Genomic DNA, 19438 nt, shown 5'->3' on the forward strand with positions numbered 1-19438 from the left:
CGACCCGATTATGTCATCTATTTGTTTCTGAAGAGGAATTTTGAAGCCGGCAGATGGAAGTCACCATATTGAAAATGCGGTGTCAAATTAATTTCAGGTCAACCTAGGGAGGTGGAGTTCAGGTACCACTCATATAATTGAACAGTTATCTAATCAAAACGGATGAAAAATGCAGATAAATCATCCTTTTTAATCTCATGAATAAAGAAATGAGCGATTTAGACCACTTGTTTGTACCAGTAAACCTTTATGTTTGTTTATTTCTGCTGTCAGAATTAGCATTTTGAACAGGGATTATTATGGGACTTGTCTGGTTTTTGGAGCCAGCCTCAAGTGGACACTCAAGGAACTGCAGCTTTTTGCACTTTCAAATTGGCTTCCAAAAATGGAGAATATTTAGTGATTTCACCAGAATTGTTGACAAAGTTTTGATGCTTTTTTCGGTCAAGGTTTGACAAACAAGCTAAAGAGGTCCCTTTTTTTTACTATAGAACTTCGTAGTGGTCATTTTCTTAGTTTTCTTGCTATTTCCAGACCAAATAGTCACCACTAAAGAAGCATCCCTGATAGCTGCGTCGCTAAGCTTCTACAACCACACATGTCACGTACAGGCACAGGATGTATCAGCCTGCTGCTTGGGGGAGTGACCAGGCCTTGGAAAACAGTAAAGACTGGTAGGCAGGTTAAATTGATTAGTTAATAAGATAATTCAGTGGTTTTCTTGTTTTGTAACATGTATATAAGAGTTTTTACTACATTGGTGAACTCATGGAACTCAAGTTTTTGAACGTCGTGTTTCTTCCTGGGCAGTCATGTCTGGTGTGCAGTGTGACATTAGGCCTTTTAACAGGCTTTTAGAAAAGATGACGCTGTCCGTGGAAGAGTCAGATTAGCTGAATTGTATAATCAAAGAAACAAAGTTGCAGTAGGAGAAGGGGACAGGAGAGCTGTAGAGTCTGGATTTACTTTATTGTGCGCCCAGTTCATCTTGTCACGCGTCATGTTCGCGCTTCAGTTCACTTTTTGGTTCAAGAAAGTCACAGTTTCTTTTGTTTGGAATTTTTTTGTTCTTTTTTTTTTTTTTTTTTTCGACTGGTTCTGACTTGGCTGATTCTGATAATTGTCCCCCCGTCTCCTCTGCTTGGCTGGTCTTTTTTAATGAGCTGTGTGCGGGTGTGAGTGTGTGTTTTCGACAAGAGACAAAACCACACAGCAGGACGCAGACAGACACTCCGAAGCCAGCCAGTGAATTATACCCTCAGAGGGTGTGTGTTAGTCGCTGGGTCCTATCGTTTCTCACCAGACGGAAGTCATCCCGGGGGGAGGAGGGATGGATGGAGGGAGGCGGGCCCTTCTCTGCTCCTTTGAAGAGGGGAAGATGGGCCTTGCGGGGCCTGGATGACTGCCTCTCTCTGGGACTGTTGCTGTTTTTCTCTGCTTCATTTTCCCTTTCTAACTCTCTCATGGCTCCCCCCTCCTCCTCCTCCTCCTCCTCCAAACTACATTTTGGCTCGACTTTCTGTCTTTTAGAACTCATGGTCCAGAGCAACACAAAGCTCTAAACTTGGTTCTAGTCCAACCTTATGTTTAAACAGTTTCCGCTGACATGATTAAGAGCTTTACAGCACAGCCAACAGACAAACATTAGTGTGTTTTTTTTCTTCTTGCTCCTGCATTCATTGGGCGGGTTTAACTTGTTTACTTTGGAGAAAGTTAGCCGAACTACATCTGCAAACAAACGTATTGTTAACCTTTGACTTGATGAGGGTTACGGGGCACCAAAGTTCTCCTTCTGATGTTGGTGAACCGGCAGGGTATAAAACACAACAAGCACAAGGTTGGTAACGGTTATGTTTACATGAACATGGAGGTGATGGTGGTTTATTTAAGAGATTTAAAAGCTGCTGATGGAGCATCATGTTACAATATCTGCTTTCAAAGCTCCATGTGCTTACTACTGAATGATTGTTTTTGTCAGGGTGTCTGGACTGATGGTTGTGTGTGAGTGAGTGAGTGTGTGTGAGACTATGAGTTTGCAGAAAACCAAAGTGTGTGGTTGAGGTAGTACAGAATGTCTTATCGGTCGCCAGATGTGGGTTTTTTAAGCACTTTTCCAAGACGGGCTCAAACGTCCGTTTACCCAAACTCTCCACGTTGTGTCGTAAAGAAAGCTGCAGCATTTATTTAAATGAACAGCTCAAGTGAATTTAAAGGTACTCCCCCGTTTCTCACTTCAATGATGAACTGAGAGAGCTGGAGGTGCAAAACGTCCCAATATGTATCTTCATCAGCTGAGTTAGAGATAACAAATCACTGGAAACAATCTTTTTTTTTTTTCTTAAATTGTGCACATGAAATCTTTGTGGAGAATCTTAAATCGTGATTTGTTCAGAAAGTTGGATTTAACATATGCAATCAACCCCTCTTTGAAAAAAAAAAAAAAAAAAAAAAATCCCCTCTGGAATTTGTACTGTGAATTTGACTTTATTTGTGAAGCTCTCGTTGCTGTCCAGGGTTTGCATGAAACACAGGCGGCGCTCCCAACATCACCGCTCCTTATGTAATCACTACTGAGTGTTTCTTCTTCTGAGGAAGCCGTTTGACACTCCTTCAACTTCAGCAGATAAAGAACTGACCACCACAATGAATGTATCAACCTCATCTCTTCAATCTGCTCCCTGCTTGAGAACACATCAGACATGATTTCCTCTCAGCTATCTGAACTGATGTTCTCCTCGGCCTGTGCTGCGATACAAATCTCTACTCCAATCACTCCAGTGTTGAGAAATTGGATTTCATATCTTTCGATGATTTCATATCTTTCTATGACTTGATTTTTTTTTTTCTTCTTAAAGTGCAAATTATTTTCTCTGTATCATATCACTACTGATTTGCTGTATTTATTTCTTGTTTTCAGGGGGTTTATATCGATCGATGTTCAAGCTTTAGCATGAAATAAATCAGTGCATTTAATAACAACACGTTGTGGAAATGATTCCGCTTTTGTTTGTTTTCATTGATGTTGCACAGTGGCACGTTTCATTTCAGCTGCAATACAGGTTCTGGCCAAGAGAGGGTGCTCTAAGACAGTGTTTTAACTAAGGGTCTCTTCTGCTCTGTCACACTGAGTTAGGAGAGTTCGAGGGTGCTTCAGGCAGACACTACACACACACACACACACACACACACACACACACACACACACACACACACACACACATACCTGCTGGGAGTTGCACATGTTGACTGGGGGAATGTCAGTGCAGGACTCTTTTTTTGTTTGGTCAGACTGTAACACTCTTACAGGATTAGACATTTAATAAATGTATTACATTAAATTAATTAAAGGTCATTAACTAAACATTTTTTATCCAACTGAAAGGGTCAGTTTCAGGCTTCATCAACAAAAAAATGAATATGAGGAAGTTTTTTTTCTTTTTCTTGGGGGGGTGGGGGGCTGCCTTCTCCAATTGTCTTAGGACAGCGGATCGAGTAGAAAATCAGAAATGACCTGTGGAAAAAGGAACTTCAGGTCGGAATTGAACCGGGGTCGTCCTGTTGGAGAACTATTAGCATATATGGGTCGTGATCAGAGACTGTAACTATTAATGGACGGAGCCTGAGTGAAGTCAGTACTCTGCTCCTGCAGGGGGCTCCAGAGTCTCGTCAGCAGAAGCCGCCATGCTGGAAATGAGAAGAAATTCATCCCATGATGACAATAACTTATCAGACCTATTTCTTTTTTTGTACCAGGCTGTAAACATCTAGGCTTTTTTTTTGCCAGTCATGAATGTGACTTCCTTTGTTCCTGGAGCTTCAAGCAGACACTTGATGTTCTTTTTGCACTTCTGCATTGGCTTCATTTATCACACAGTTAATGCTTGCGCTTGAGTTAAACACTAAGTCATCTGCTTATCTCATATGTCCCAGGTGGGATTTTTTTTGTGTGTGAAAAAAGTCACAAATTTATCCTAAATTACAAGTTTTTTACCTTTTCAGTTGGGTATCATTCTGGCTTTCTTCTGTATATTTTTCCACAATAATCCATTCTAATAAACATTTTTAATATTCTAAAATAACTATGATAACTTCTCTTTTGCCCTTCAATTTAGTGTTTTTAATTCTGTAGATTTATTTGGGAAAATATTTCTTATAAGAAATACTAAAGTGGTGCTTCTCTTCTAAAGCTTTTAATAACATTGTTCCTGATGTGGTGTAGTGATTTTTAGGTTAAATGCAATATTCATGATTTGGATGATAAAATATAAGGAATTTGTGAATTACTTTAATTCTAAAGAAGACCGTGAACACATTACTTAGTACATAATTTTATGCAGAACTACAGAAATCATGAGAACAACATCTGAAACAAGTCATTCAGTAAGTCCTTTAAAACACCTTTAATAAATCTGCACATGGTCACAGTTAAAGTGTCCAGTAAGGTTGTTTCAGAAAGTATCATGACGCAGTTTTAAAATGCTGTAAAGACACCCAGAACATGATGTACTGACTTCTTGTGTCCCCAGGCGATCCCTGACACTTAGACATATTGTGTCATTGTTTGTCATTAGTTATGTGATGATGGCACAGATGTTTTTGGTACAAACACACGTATCATTTTTTTTTAACTAATCCCCTCGCCACATGCAGACAGACAGACGCGATCTGTTGATGTCTATAAAGAAGATTATGAAAGCGAGGAATTTGTTGGATCGTGCGAGTTACAGATGTGTGTTCACACTCTGACCTCTGGAAGGATTGAGAAGATTAGATCTTCATCAATCCCCTAAAATCCTACTTCATATTGGCTTAGTTTGATTTATATTTATTTATAAAAGAGACAGGACAGTGGTAAATGGACTTGAGCTTGTATCGTCTTCTGACTACTCAATGTGCTTTTACACTGCAGCTCAAACGTATACATCCACACACTGATGGCAGTGTGATAAGTAACTAATCCCATTCATACAAACAACATTAAGCGATTTGCCTAAGAACACATTGCACATTTGACTAATGAGCAGAGGATTGATCCAACTCTACCAACTGATCCCCAGCTGACCCAACAGTGGACAGTAGATTCAGAAATCAGGGAGAGAAATAGATACTGGGGAATTACATGCAGCAAAACAGCAGCAGCAGGTTGAGTTTGAAATGAGGCTGCCCACTTAGGGGACGCACCACCACGAGGCCACTGGGACCCTGTGTTGGCTTAGTTTTACACTTCCTTTATCTTTTTTCTTTATAAATATGGTTGAGTTCTTAGACAGTCCATCATTGGTCCAAATTAAATAGCTCAACACTTATTGGGGGTTTCTGCACAATTTCTGGTACAATGATAAGTGTCTTTGTAAGATTTCTAGTGAATTAAATCATAAAGTAACCTTACTTTATCATCAGACATCGTAAAAGATCACATATACACATTTTTACACAATCATTTCAGCCTCTGCCTTCAATGGTTAATTTCAGCTTGTGTCTCCTAAAGATCCCCCTCCCCACGTGCTCACTTTCTCCTGCTCTTTGGAAGCCTCCAGGGGGGCAGAATCATGGACTGTAAATATAAATGGATGAAGCCAGAGTGACCTTAACCATTGGTTTCTGAAGGCCAGTTTTGGGAACCTTCTCATAGGTGGCAGATCCACAGTTGCCATATTGGAAATACTGACTGGATCAAACTTTGAGGTCAACCTAACAACAAGCAAAGAGGTCAAGCTTAGGCGAGCCCTAGGCCACAGAGTTGTACAGTTCGTGCCAATAAAGACATCAATTAATTAGATATGTTTTTTTTTTACACCATGCTGTTAAAACATGTTTTTTTTTGTTTGTTTTTTTTTATGTCAAAGAACAACATTTGCATATGGGTGTGTATCTGACTTCCTTGTATTAAGGAGCCAGCCTTACGTGAACACTCGAGGATCTGTAGCTCTTTGCCCTTCTCCATCGGTTTCATTTTTCAAACTTAGAACTTGCTGCTTGGGCAGAACGCTGTAGGGCTGCCAGGTGGGAGCTGCTGTCAAGTGCTGGGATGCTTCAATAGCGTACGTAGGGACTTGAAGCTATCAGAGAATTCTTGGTTTCATATCAGGGAACTGTGGCATGATTTACAAGCGGTTTAGCGCCCTCTGCTGACTTATCCTGCCAACATACAATGACCTCACGAGCTGAAAATGTTCCCACATTTAATATTTGAAATCAAGCACTGTCCAATTTAAGGATGCAAAAATCGGGATCAGCATGATAGGTCAAAATTAAGCTACTTCAAAAACTTCAACCAAGTTAAGTTGACTTTTGGATTCAATGTAGAAGCACCATCACCTCGATGGGAAATCATTTCTGACTGTTCATCAGTGCCATCATCTGACTAAAATTTTAAAAAATGCAAACGACTATATATCATAATGTAGAGGGAAAGTACTGTTTTTAATGCTTACAACATCACAGCCTTTGTAATTATGACCCATTCCGCTTGGTAAATAGGCCAGTGTAACCTTAGCCCTCAGGCATCTTCGTCATTTTGTGTGTTTGTGCGAAGAATACGCTGTGATCCAGGCCAGGCTGTAACTCTATAGCACTGGGCTGTCTGTCACAGGGATACTGGAGCTGAACGAGGACATGTGTTCACCCAAAAAACACACACAACAGTAACATGAGTCAGTGCCAGTATGAGCTAACCGTGTTATCTTAGTAAAGCCTTGCAGAAGTGACATGGTATGCATTTGTTTGTGTCTTTAAATTTGACCTAGAAGTGTGCACATCCTCCTTACCGCCTCACTGACCTGATGGAGTTCATACACTTTCTGCAGGTGTGAGTGCACACACTGGTGTAATCCCTGTATGTTTCTAGGGACTGGTCAGTGCAGCAATCCTGATTCTGAATCCAATTCATCTTTCATCTCTGCCCCAGTTTCCTCTTGCCCAGGACACCCCTTCACACATGCTCGATTGTTTCATATTCACATTCTCTCTCACCATTGTACCCGGTGTGTAAGTGTGTATTGTTCCTCTGCCAGTGTGAATTAATCTCCATTACCGGATCACGTGTAATACGAGTTTGGAGGGGAGGGGAGCGAATCAGGAGAGGGCTCTGCATCTCTCCTCGGCATGGTTTTCATGCAGATCACACACTGCGGGTGACTCCCCACCTTTTACCCTTGTCCTGCCTCAGATGGTGCTTTCTGGCTCTGCTGAAAAACCACACAACCTTATAATGGCCCCATTGTGGCTGAATGTATATCTCACATCATTGAGCTGATCAGTCCCAGTCTTGTTCCTGGTGGATTGAAGGACAATAAACCACAATATACCTCTATATAAAACACTCTTTTAAGCATTTCACTTTTTATGCAGGTACTGTTTTAGTTCCAAAGTCTTTGTAGGCAGAATTAAGGATTGTCTTAACATACCTGCTGTAGGTTTTTTTATTTTTATAAAACCATGTATTTGTTGTTTCGCAGCCATTTTAAATCAAAGTCCCTCCAGGCAGTGGACATTATAAAGTCTGTTTTGGGGTCCAAGACAAAAGATTAATCGTGAGCCCCTCCAAACACAATTGTGCTGTTTTTTTACTTCCAAACAGATAATTCCTCTTCATTTTCCTTTAGTGGTGTTCACGGTAATAATGCATGACGAGCATTGCCGTGCACCAAGAGTGAGTGCTGTCACCTTAGGGAGGTTTCCTGTGTTTGCACAACTGCTGTGGTTTAAATTTTGTCCGCCCTCGGGGGCCCCTTACTGGCCTGGGGCCCCAAGTACACCTTAAATCCGTACTTAAAGCGATACTTCACCCATATACATGAAGCTGTGTATCATTAGAAACATGGTAGTAGTGTTGAATGGTCGTGAATCCAACCCTCATTTTGCCCTGAGACGAGAAAAATGTTTTTTTCCTTGCTTGAAAGTTTTCTTCATGTGATGCAAAAATCGTCATATTGCATCACATGAAGAAAACTGTGCACGTTCTGTCCAAGCCCAAATAAAACCTGACGTTTTTTAAATAAGTTGGCTTTTATAATGACAAGCAGCGCCTCCGACTCAAGGTGATAAAGAGACACTCATTTTTGACCCATTACTTGGATCAATTTGGTTAATATCCCAATAAATGACAACCTTTTAGAGACTGAGGAGCCATAGATAGATCACTGACACTATGGGTGCATGTTTGTATATCTCTCAGTAAAATATATCAGCTATTTGACTGGAAATACTGCAAATATATGTATTGGAGAAATAAGAGCCTTCCAGTGCTCCTGGTGTTTATCTGCATTTAGTGACAAAAATGTTAGACATCATTGATTTAATCATAAACAACAGGCAAGTGAATCAGGACAGTCTGCAGAAATATCCACTCATGTATCTATCCTACCTGTATCATGACTTTCATTCGTTTGCTCATTTCTTGTTTTTATTTTTTGTTAATCCTACTTTCTCTTTTATTCCAAGCTTTACTTCCTGTGTGCCGCCTCGACTGCTCCCACCTGTGCCCTAATTAGCCTCACCTGTCTGCGATTGGCCTCACCCTCCCTGTTTGTTAAGTCTCCAAACATGCCAAACATTCAGGCATCCTTTGGTGTTTGGACCAAGTTTTCAGACTTCTGCTTGTCTCTCGACTTTTGATTTTCTCCTCACCTGGTGGAACTGTTCGCCTGCTTTGAATTGCTTTCCTGATTTCGACCCTAACATTTTCTAATTAAAAGTAAGCCTCTTGTTAAAGCCTTTTTTCAAGTAAATCATTTGTACAGAAACAGGCTTGTAGTTTGCAGCCTGGCCACATAACTTTTTTGTTGAGACTGCTGTCACTTGTGATATAACATTTGGCATTTGATTTTATAAAACATCTTCATTAGTTATACTTAATTTGTTTACTTTTCTTGCCTGATGGCTACTTGTTGCAAACCAATGAAGCTGTATCATACGATATAATCATACTAAAAAAACACAGACCTGTAATAGGGTATTGAGTGGTGGATCTGAACCTTTTTTATTGAAGTTGCCCATGCTATGTTTATGCATGAGTGGGCATTAAGTTTGCATGCATTTAAAAGTTCCCATAAAACACTTTAGGGTTTTGACTGATTTCCGACTGAAACTGGACGGAGCCAATCACAAGCTCGAAGGTGGGATATAACGTTGGGGTGAATTTGATTGGATCACTAGCTTTGACGAAGCGTTTTAATTGGTCAAAACCGTTCCAAGTAGTCAAAAGTGAGTTGCCATATCCAAAACTTGGGTTGTGACTTTACGACATCCACGGTCGCCATGGTGATGTTTGTTGTGCTTCCTGCTTCAGTCAGCTTGCTTCCTGATTGGCTATTGTTCTGTTCCACGAGACAACCCACAGTCTGTACTCAGCCGTCCTCTGTGTTCTCCCCACACAACAGGAGTTCTAATCCTAAATACTGAACACATTTAATATTTATGAGACTTTTTACTGGAGATCACTAGAAGTATCTGCAACCCAAAGAAATAGTCCCAAACAATATCCCTCATAGAACAGCTGTAGTATGAAGAGTGTGTTTCATCTTAGCTTCTGAATCTTTATAGCAACAGGAAATAGACCTATATATGCAGCTGTAAATATGACTATAACATACTAGAATTGATCTTAAATTTGTCTTATTTTCTTCATGTATAGAAATGATTCATCATGGAATAACTGCGATGACGGCTAAAGCCTATGCCTGTCACTTACAGAGAAGACAAAGGGAGCGGCTGATAAAGATGATCGACAACATTTGGACAGGAAGCTCTGCCAGGAATCCACAGTCAGACCTTCTATGAAAGGTCAGATCTGCTTTAAATTGTTGGTAACACCTGGGGCCACAGCCAATGTTGTGACACATCTGAGCAGCAGCTCTGATTTAACACTGTGAATGTCAGCGGGTCAAATCTTCACCTGTAGAGTGTGTGTGTGTGTGTGTACGTGTGCGCGTGTGCGCGTGTGCGTGCGTGAGCATGAGAGAGAGAGAAACTTAAACTTATCACCGCCATTGTTGAAGGTATGAATGAGTTCTCAAACAAGCTGCCATATGTTTGGCTCTAACTTGAAGCACAGATGCCAAGATGATTTCTTTCACGCTCATTGATTTTGGACACTGTAGTCGATACTGTTGACTTTGTGGCTTGGCCGGAAAAGAAAAGCATGGATCCTGGAGTTTTCTCATCTTCAGACTCAGGAGACAAGAAAAAAACAGAGAGGGAGAGAGAAAAGAGAGAGAGAGAGAGAGAGAGAGAGAGAGAGAGTGTTTGGATAAGAACTTCCTCCTCATGCTGAGTGTTTCCCCCGCTGCTCTTGACATAAGCACTTTTTTCTGTCGGGGTTGTCATTAGTCTGCTGTATCTGCTGCATCTGTGTGTGTGGGCGTGCAAGTTTATGTGCGTTTATTCTTCCAATTAATGTTTGCAAAATGAATCTTTGTCCCATCTTTGTTCCTTCGCTCTAATTCACAGGCCTCATTCTCTCTTCTCCTCTGTTGTCTCCCCCTCTGTGTGAGCGTGTTGTGTTTGTGTCTATAGAAAAAAAAAAAAAAGCTTGATGACGTCAATGTTGATTGTTATGCTGGCAGTCATGTCTGTCATTGGACACAATTACTTTTATTGATCAACATCTCCACCTCCTCTCCTTCGCTCTCCTCCTTTCAGCTTAACAGACGATGCTGTTGGCATCAGATGCATGGTGTGTGTGTGTGTGTGTGTGTGTGTGTGTGTGTGTGTGACTGTTTCAGGTGCATATAAAAGGCGACAGGAGATGAGGACAAAGAGTCACCTGTTGAAAAATGCTGCCTGATGCATCCTGAATCATTTTAAATCCATTCATATTTTTCCTTTGTTTGCATTAATGTCTTCTTGTGTAGTAAGTAACCTTCAGAGTTTGAGGAGGTTTATGCATGATTGCTCTCCGTCTTTACTTCACTCATACTCCCAACAAATATGCTGCCAACAGATGGCACATATGAATTTTCCACATACATAAACAAAGACGTGGAAGTTTTCTCAGTGGAGAAAAGCTGCAAATAAAAACTTTTCCTGAAGAGTGTTAAGCTGGCCACTTATGCCCTAATTAGATATTAAAAATATATATATTGAACAACATTCCTGAATATTTTTGTTCTACATGTATCAGTACGAAATGACATAATGGTCAAACATATCAACATCAAACAGTGTCTGATTAGAGTCTCTCTACCTTAAATTGAAGTACACTTGTTTAAATCAAATATGAACACCAGCAAGATACATTTGAGCCCCATTTCCACACAGCAGTCCGGTATGGATCAGAACAGTTTAGTTCGGTAAAGCCTGATCCTGTCTGTGTTTTCACAGCCACACATGGTGGCTAGCGTATAAGCCTGATGCAGATAGCCACGTCAGCTACGTAATAGCGTCACATGATAGCAGCTAATCGCTAACAGTTACCCCGCAAATAAATTCAAGAGGAGAAAAACTCCACACAAACAAAACCAACAATGGAAGACATCCAGCAGTTCATCCACTCTGTCACTGACATGTGGCTCTAATCTTTGTTTCGGAGGAGGCTCTGTGCTACGAGGAGAAATACAGACGAATAAACAATCGACTGTCTTTAAACACTGCGGGGTTGTGTTCGCCGCTTTCACAAGGGAAGTGAAGATTATTTCGACCAATCAACAGACTGCAGTGTTTCGCTCCACCTTTTAGGGTCGGATCGATATTCTTGGCACCTCAACAGGATGGTTCCAAAAAGTAGGACGGTACGGGTCGGTAATCTTCTCCGGCTTTAGTGTTTGGAAACGCCTCAAAATGCGTCCTGAACCAAGATGAACCGAACTGAACCGCTTGGTGGAAACAGGGCTATAGGTTAGTGCCCTTCAATCTGTACACATTGTTTTTACAGGTAAGAAATGGATATACGTATATTCTCGAAGGCTAAAATTGGCCTGTTTAGACGAGCTTCAATACTTACAAACTACAAAGTGGCTTTTTTTTTTTTTTAATTCTACCTATTAGTGCAGACTGTCTTTACTTTTCATTGCCCTCCACACTCCTCCCTCACCTGACATATGTTCTGTTTTTATTATTTTTATTTTTTTAATACCAGCTGTGAAGATTGCACTAAAGACTCTGTCCATGGTGCTGAAACGTAGCGCAAAGAAGAGTTGTTGAAATGTTTAATCGCTGCTCTCTTTAAGAACAGTTGCATGTTCAGATTTCTTGTTCAGACAGGAACACTGACTTATGCAGAGGAGGGCATAAAGTATGTCTGCTCACACAGGTATTCGTTTCATTATTAATTGCCCTTTTTGTCTCCAGAAATCAAAATTTATTAATAAAAGATTTCCTGCGTCTGTGCATGCTCTCTCATAGTCTGTCACAATGCTGTCAGCTGACATCATGTCAGTCTTGGTGCAAAAAAAATTCAAGCAGCTCTGCTTTGGAATATGGCCTGTAAAGGTTTGACCAAAAAAAGGAACTTGTTAAACAGGATGAGGTGGGCCAGTGTTTGAATTCAAAAGACGCTGGATTAGAATGTCTTCCATGAAGAGACGATGATTTAGGGAAAACTTGTGGACTATTTGAAGTGGTCTAATTTTAAAGCAACAATCTGTAGAAATGTGGTTTGACTTGCTTTAGTGCCTAATAAAGGTCGCCAAGCAGACTGCACTGTCTTGTTTTTTTTTGTTTTTTTTTACCATTTGTTAATACTGAAAATTCAAGATCCGAATGAAACATTTGTTTATTCATTCTATACAAACCTATAAATAATCGAACCAGGGAAAAAGACACTTTTTCAGAACCATAATTCTTTTTTCTGACAGGGTAAATAGCCAATCACAGTTAAGGACTATCCGTTTGGTAACAGAGCTAGACGATCAGAGTTTGAGGGAGGTACCCTTCCCGACCTCAGAGTACACTTCTGTTAAAGTTATGTCCCTGGCTGTCCACTTTACCAGCAAAACCAAATGCAAAGTTAACACCATATGTGCAAATATATGCTAATTGTTTTTTTGGCTTTATTTCCCATGTTAACTTTTTTTTTTGCACCAATACCCCAAGACAAATTCTTTGGTCCATGAACCAATATGGCTGCCAGAGGAAACATTACACACCACCTGAAACTTTCTTTAAAATGACTACATTGCCTTTATGCAAACTAAGGCCTTTTTTCTTTTTCAATTATACATTTTTATGGTGTGGTCTTACCTGAAAGGAAGACCACCTGCTCCCAGCTTTCACCTTAACCCCCCCTCCCCTCCCTCTCCCTCCTTCCACTCCATCCCTCATTAGCGCTCCGTCAGTACAGAATTATCCCGCCGTTTTATTATTCTCCAGAGGCGTCCTGTGCTGACGCAGCACAGTGCTCAGGAGTTGTCTTGTGCCGTCTGCCTTTTTTCACCCCCCTCCCTTCTCCCTCCTCCTGCTGCTGCTGCTGCTGCTGCAGCCCAGGAGGAGAGGAAACCAGGGAGCAGCAGGAGGAGAGAGCGAGAGAAACTACCATCCCAAAGGGGCTTCACAGACAGAGCAAATCCAGGCCGACACGTGACGGAGTGGCGACTGGGGCACATTAAACTTCCAACAAGAAAAAAGATTAGACAGAAGGGACAGATGGATAAAGGAGCAGCACAAGCAAGAGTGACATATTACGGATCCACCAGAGATTTTTGGCCTAAGCTCCGGCACACATTCGCGATCTAAAATAACTAATTCTGCCAATTCACTCACTAATCTCTGACTCTCACTCTTTTTTTTCTTCCCCATCTCTCTCTCTCTCTCTCTCTCTCTCCCTTTACTCCCAACATACAGTTCAAAGACCCCCCCCCGTTCCTCCCTTCCTGTTCCCACATTAATTAAATCTGTGTGTAATTACTATCGTCATGAAGGGAATCTGAGGCGAGTAAGAAAAATTGGTCACGGCCTCGGTATCTTTGAAGTGAAATTACTTGAGCAAAGTTTACAGCCAGGATGTGAAGATGTTATACTGTAACAGGGAAAGGTGGGGGTGTCTTATCAAAAACACCAGATTGAACAGAGCTACACCTGTTGGCTGCAATATCTGCCAACTGAACCCACCGTGAGGACATGGCAGGGTAGACATGGAGACAAGAGGGTACGAGTTGATTATGTTCCCTCTACAGAGATAAACACTGAGTTAGTGAATATAACAGTCGCTGAATATCAGGGCTGCTCGTCATTTCCTAAGAGGGAATGTTTCCCCATAGCACTTATTTTTTATAGTTTATATATGAAACGGCTTGTAATTATCTACTTACTGCTAAGAGCCTGGTTAGAGAAGCCATCATTCACTTGTTGTGTTTTTGTGTGTGTGATGGTTAGAGTGAAATCATTACATAACACACAGTGATTTGGAACACGAAACATTTGGTTGGCTAACGTTCACTTTTTCTTGTATCTTTCCTGGTTAGTAATTATATATAAAACTCAACCTTTATTGTTATGTCGCACCTAACGCTCAACAAGGTGCTTAACAGTGCAGAAGGAGTTACAACACAACAGTTTTACCTGCAGTTTAGCAATAACAGAATTAGTCCCCACGCAGACACCATAATAGCAGCAATCAGAGCAACATTAGTCGCAGAGTCGGTCGCCTCTCAGCAAAAAGGTCAGGGGTTCGATTTCCCAGCTCCTGCAGCCACATGACCGATGTGTCCTATCCTTTGTCCTTTGCTTGCTGAGTGATGTATGATGTTTTTGTATATGTTGTATTTGGTGCTCAGTGATATTTGATGTTTCGTATATGTTGTATTTGTTACCTGCTAAGGGACTGCAGATGTAAATTAGCCTAATGCTAACCCTAGTACGATGCATCAAAAACTTTATGTTTAACTTGCACATGGTCCCTTACAAATAAAGTTACATTTGAAGGAATGGATTAGTTAATGCTGATGGATACTTAATATAGCAGCGTCTCCCATCAGTGTGTGACTCCCCATATGAGCTGTAAGTTCACCAACATTGCAGAAGAATTTCTAGGCAAATGTCAATCACATTTTTATTTAATTGTTTAGCACCAAATCAGAGAAAAGTTAGGTATTTGAAGACACTTGTACATGTATGCTTTGTTACATAATGAATAGAGACCCAGAAGGATTCCAACATGAGAAAGCACGTGTCAACTTTTGGCAACGATGGAAAGTAAAGGCTTCCTTGCAGGCAGAAATCTTAGTTAGAACCAGAATAATATTCAGCAGCCATCTGCTGTGACTGACTGGGACGAGGGCATTTTAAAATATAAATATTTGCACATTGTTTACCATTTTCTGTATGTTTCAGGTCCCCATAAACTCAAGGACATTCAGGATTAAGCTAAAGTGTTGCGCTAAGGATCATGTATGTTTTTAAAAGATAGTTGGTGTCACATAATGGTTGACATTTCGTTTTATTAAAGAATCGTGTCCTGAAAACTTAGAGTATGAGAAACCAGGTTGAAGACGAAACTAGGTGTTGACATTTCTTGTTTCTGTTCATCACATAGACGAAGCCACAGAGGCATCACATCCTCGTTCTGAGCTAATAACCTTTGAGCTGTCAGTCAACATCTTTACCTCCAGGCTAACCTGCTCCATCATCGCTTCCTCATTCTATGATTATCCTTCCCTCCTTCCCTCCTCCCTCTGCCTCCTTTCTCCTCATACATGGAGCGCAGGCCAGGAGAGGACGAATGATTTATTCTGCATCATGGCTGTATTTATCATTGCACTTAGTTTAATAGAGGCCGGCGAATCAGTGTGTGCGTGTGTGTGTTCATACATGTGCTGGGAAATTATTGGAAGATCTACTCTCCTACATCCACCACTTTCTCCCCAAAGACTCCTCTACACACACACACACACACACACACACACACACACACACACACACACACATTTTCACACAAAAACCAGGAAACAACAAAAAGTATCCTTGTACATGTGAAATGAATGTACATGGCAATATAAAGACACACACATCAATTACATAATTGCTCAGACATGAGAGACTCTAAACTGAACACACCGATTTATTGTACACACGCACACGCACTTGCACACAGAATGTGAATGAAATGAGACACGTGAGGAAGTTAAATGGATTTCTAATGTGATGCACAGCCGGGGACTGTGCGTGCACGTGTGTGTGTGCAAGAGAGAATGATTGAGTGATGCAGGACTTGGTTAGTGTGCGTGTGTGTTTTGTGTGTGTGTGTGTGTGTTCCAGCTCTTATTGACATTGAGCTAAAGTAGGGACAAAAGGTGGCAGAACTGAATGGAACAGGAAGTCTGAGTGTGTATGTGTGTGTGTCTCTGTACGTGGGTCCCGTTAAAAGTGTTTGCATTTATGCTTAAAAATGTCTCAGGACGTGTGCATATATTTGCAGACACTGAACACACACTCTTGCGCACACACTTTTCTATTATAAGCTTCTGCAACGAGCTTCTATTTGGGCTGATAAAAAACATGTTTCAGGGAAATAATTTAAAAAGCCAGGTAATAAATTTTTGCACACAAGTTTTTGGGGGTGCATGGCGATGGGTGGTGGTGGTGGTGGTGGGGGGGGGGGGGGTGTTTTGTAGACGGAAAAGAGGTGAACGCGGCATATTGGTGGAAAAGTAGAGGACTCCAGGGAGAGATAATGGAAACAGATGAAGGGAGTGGAATAGAAGAGGAATGCAGAGGTATGAAATGGGAGTAATACTCTGAATCCAATATAACTTTTTATGTTAGCGCACTGGTGTGAACTTATATCATCGAAACAGCACAACAGAGAGAGAGAGAGAGTGTGTGTGTGTGTGTGTGTGTGTGGGGGGGGGGGGGTGCATGGGTGCATGCTTTATTTCATCTGTTTTTTTTCATTTTAGAACCTGTTCGTATAACACTAAACAATTCCACAACGCTAACATGCACAGAAACGACACAACACCACAGTTCTTATGAATTCCCCTCTAACACACACACCCAGACACACAAACACTGCCACACTATTTAAACAGAAGCCAGGCGCACTAAGTGCAGAGTGCTGTTCACACTCGCCACATTGTACCATATGTTCTTAGAAGAACACACTGACATGTCCATGTGGCGGTCTTGCACTTTAGCATCTATGTGTACAGTATGTAAGTGTACAGACGAAGGCGGACACTGATGTTTCCCCATGCGTTGCTTCCAGTTTAAATCAGGGATTGTATAACAATGATTTGGCTAAGGAGAGGGTTGAAACTGCATGATGAACCAGTGGCGGTCTTTGACCGATTTCACAGAGGAAGCCAGTCAGGTTTCAATGGAGATCAAAACGCCATATGATCGAGTATGTTTATAAAGACGATCATGTGGCAATTTAGATAATATTGAAGTTTGGCGCTTCCAATTAGCCATTTAGTCCAATCATAATTCTCTTAACAAAAAGAGCAAGCTTTTGCCTTTACTCTCCCCTGAGTAAGGTCAAGCTTTGTCGGCCTTCCATCTTGCTTAATTTTAAGTTGAACCTCAAAGGGAAGCTTAGTATAAACATTTTTCTTTATTCTGCGACTTGCTAACCGGCTTGCTGGCTCGCAGTTGCTTGCTTACTGTAGGCTAGCTGGTCAGAGATCAGAGCAGAGCGGGAAGTGTTTTTACAAGACAGCTGGTGATTTAAATGATGTATTGGCCATTTACTGATGAGCCTGGCTTGAATCTGATTGGCTGACACGTTTTTGTTTTTCCTTCAAGAGGCACCAAGCTGGCCGCCACAGTGCATGAACTAAACAGTGTAAAACAACATGCACACTGCTGCAGCCTGAGGTGCTGTTTTGCTCTATGTGTTCAGCCAAACAGAGGTTTATGTTGATGGAGTGGAGAAAAACCACCACCTGACGATTACTTAGGAATTAATAAAATAATAACAGCATGTCTTAACAGCATACAACATGAGAAAGCATCAATGACAATATCAGCTTGCTTCTGATGTTTCCTATACTGTAGTGTACTAAAAGCCCTCGTGTGATGCATTATGAAGCAATGCACAATGAAACATGTCGATTTTACTCGGATCTCTATTTTCTTGTCGCAGACGAGAACTGAGGGAGCTCATCAAGACACCGTAAGTCTCTGTCGCTTGACAATATTTGTTGCCCAAAGCCAAATACCCCCCCCCCCCCCCCCCCCCCCCCCCCAAAAAAAAAAAAAAAAAAAAACTTCAACTTTGTCACAAGGTTGTATACTTTTGAACTTTTCAAGGTCTCAACCATGAGGTTTCAAGTAGTAGTAACCAAACACGACTGCACAGAAACAAAGAAGAAATCTTAAGCCCCTGAAAGCAGCACGTATGCCTCACATCGAAGTTTTAGGTTTTTTTTTTTTTTTGATGCCCTAAATGGAGAGAGAGGGCTGTGGATATAGGAAGTCAGGGTAAAGGAGAGCCAAATGTTTGAATCAGACTTGTGGCCCCTTTACCACATTCCATTTCCTTCTCTCTCTCTATCTGACTCTATCCACTGTCCTATAAAAAACAACAAATCAAGGCCTTGATGAAAAAGCATCAGTGTATATATATATATATATATACATTTTTTTACAGGTTGGCTGATGTCACGTTGCTTTGAATCTCAACATTTATACATACTTTATGCAATAGAGTGTAAGGGGAAAGGGGATAGTAAAAAGATAATTTATGGCAAAGTTTAACCTGTTTCAAGTGTTACATTGACTCACGCAGAATGACTCACTCTTGCACTACCTTTAGTTTGAACTGAAAAGATATTCACAGATTGACTGAGGACGTGATAACCTGGTGAAAATGTTGTTAAAGAGCAACCTGGACATACAACCTTTGCCTGCTTGAAGATTTAAAAATGGATCCAAAGAATTCGAACAGTCGTGCGTCTTTTGAATAATCTGTAAATTCTCGGCTGATAACCGGTGAAAAGACGAGAAATATCAAAAATACAGAGTGATTTATGTGTACTTATTCGGAAGTAATAAAAGATATAGACAATACGCTCCTCCTTATCATTAGGAAATCCATATCATGGCTCAAGCCTCATAGGTTGACAGGACTGTGGCTCGTGTGTCCTTGCTGGTCCTGAGGCATTCAGCGATGTGTGTAGAAACCGTCATGTGGCGAGGTGACATGAGGTGATTGTCAGACACTTCTATCTGCATATATAACATGTGCTCCTGTGTCGCAGCCACTTATTCCCCCTGTCCATCAACGTCTGCATATGACAGAGTCAGTGCTGCAGATCGGCGCTTCAAAGATGGAGGAGAAAGAGGGGAGAGTGGGGATCTGTCGGAGGGGGGAGAGGACAGGAGACTGGAATGGAACCAAGTGGTGGGATGAACACAGAGAGCAGTTCACGTCTTTCACACCGTAGGATGAGTCATCTCGCTCGGCACTGCGCTGTGAATGAAACAGAGCGGGGAGGGACACCTGCAGAGAGTAGACTGTTGAGTGTGAGAGAGGAGGTGGAAAAAGAAATCAACAAGCACA

The 19438-nt window shown here is 41.2% G+C and overlaps 1 protein-coding gene across 1 annotated transcript in view; it reads left to right on the forward strand.

Annotated features, from left to right (window-relative positions):
• The first annotated feature begins 8559 nt into the window (after window positions 1-8559).
• The window catches only part of fgf11a (fibroblast growth factor 11a), a 141045-nt gene continuing 130166 nt past the window's right edge, over window positions 8560-19438 (forward strand). The window contains exons 1-2 of the mRNA XM_079371892.1: window positions 8560-8695; window positions 9635-9783. The gene's annotated coding sequence lies outside the window, so the exon portion shown is untranslated. The remainder of the gene's footprint in view (window positions 8696-9634; window positions 9784-19438) is intronic.

Source organism: Symphodus melops (assembly GCF_947650265.1).
Source record: "Symphodus melops genome assembly, chromosome: 20".
In the NCBI taxonomy this organism is placed as follows: Eukaryota; Metazoa; Chordata; class Actinopteri; order Labriformes; family Labridae; genus Symphodus; species Symphodus melops.